General features: G+C 44.9%; 1 pseudogene; it reads left to right on the top strand.

Moving 5' to 3' along the window:
- The first annotated feature begins 470 nt into the window (after window positions 1-470).
- Window positions 471-1,581, top strand: LOC117283410 (annotated as a pseudogene).
- Window positions 1,582-1,839: the final 258 nt, after the last annotated feature.

The following is a 1,839-nucleotide window of genomic DNA, read 5'->3' on the forward strand; positions in this document are numbered from 1 at the left end:
CTGGTTAGTTGGTAGAACATTTTGAAGACCTCTAGTTAATCTTTCAAATCTAAAAATTAAGCAATCTAGCTTTTTTATCCAGAGTCATTTTCTGAAATTTACTGCTTATATTATATATACACAGGTTTGGCTGAATCAGCTCCACCTGGAAGACAAGAATAACACTATTTTTCAGGTAATTCTACCACCATTCTGTGAGGATCAGCAGGAATCTGGCCCTTTTTTCTCTCTTTTTTGAGACAGAGTCTCACTGTATAGCCCAGGCTGATCTTGAACTTATGGTAATCCTTTTGCCTCAGCCTCTCTCATGCTGCGATTACAGGTGTACCCCACCATGCTTGACTAAAGATCTGGCTTCGAGTCATCAGTTGAACTACTGAGATTTTGGGGCATGATCGTATCTTCTTGTGTTAGTAAACTATGCTTTGTTCTCCTTTATTTCCTCCTTCCTGTACTCCAAGAAACTTAACATCTCCATGTGGACAGTTGAGACCTGCAAGTATTATGTGATTACCATTGATGCCCCAGGATAAAGAGGCTTAATCAAAAATATGGTTATAGGCATATCTGAGGCTGACAGTGCTATTCCCATTGTTACTGCTGGCTGTAGTGGATCTGAAGATGGTATCTACAAGAGCAGACAGACTTCTGAGCATCATGCCTTCTGGCGTGTACATGGGGTGTGAAGCAACTAAGTGCTGCTTTTCACAAAATAGATCCCATTAAGCTGCCCTACAGCCAGAAATGATATAAGGAAATGATTAAGGAAGTCAGCACTTAAATTAAGAAAATGGGCTACACCCAACACATTTTGCCAACTTCTGATGGGATTTGTGACAACATATGCTAGAGCCACATGCTAACATGGCCTGGTTCAAGGAATGGAAGGTTTCCCACAAAGATGGCAATGCCAGTGAAACCGCACTGCTTGAAGCTTTGGATTGCATTCCACCACCAACCATCCAACTGAGAAGCGCTTGTCCCTGCCTCTCCAGACATCTTACCCCCGTGGACTGAAGAGAGACTGGTGTTTTCAAACCCTGCATGGTGATCACCTTTGCTCCAGACAATGGCACAACTGAAGTGAAGTCTACTGAAGCTCTGAGTGAAGCTCTTCCGGGGGACAATGTGGGCTTCAATGTTAATATCACCATGGTCAAAAGTGTTCATTGTTGTAACACGTCTGGTGACAAGACAGCAAAAATGACCCACCAAAGGGAAGCAGCTGGTTTCACTGCTCAGGTTGCTGTCTTGTACAATCCAGGCCAGGTCAGTGGTGGCTCTCTGTACTGGTTTGTCACACAGCTCATATCGCTGGCCAGTTTATGAGCTGAAAGAAAAGCTTCATCACCATTCTTCTATGAAGCTAGATGACCCTAAGTTCCTGAAATCTGCTGAGCCTCTCACTGTTGCCATGGCTCCTGGCAAGCCCATGCATACTGTGAGCTGTCCTCATCTGGGCTGCTTTGCTGTTTGTGGTATGAGACAGTTGCTGTGGAGGTTATCAAAGCAGTGGACGAGAAGGCTGTTGGAGCTGGCAAGGCCACCAAGTCTGCCCAAGAAGTTCAGAAGGCTAAGTGAATATTACTCGACACCTGTCACCCCATCTTCATCAGCAGAGGAGGAACAGTCTCAGGGCTGCTTGTCTCCTTTGAATACATTAAGTGACAGAACTAGGAGAGAAAGCAAGGCACGGGGACAACCAGTGCCGCTGCAACACACAAGAGTGCTGGCCAGGCCGAGGCACTGGCTTTTATTGGCAATCAAGTGGGGTGTGAGTGGTTTCTATCGAAATTAATGTAATCAAGGCTCATAAAGGACAAGACAAAGCATACTAAA

This window comes from Fukomys damarensis, unplaced genomic scaffold, assembly GCF_012274545.1.
Source record: "Fukomys damarensis isolate Sample0158 unplaced genomic scaffold, DMR_v1.0_HiC HiC_scaffold_4, whole genome shotgun sequence".
Classification (NCBI taxonomy): Eukaryota; Metazoa; Chordata; class Mammalia; order Rodentia; family Bathyergidae; genus Fukomys; species Fukomys damarensis.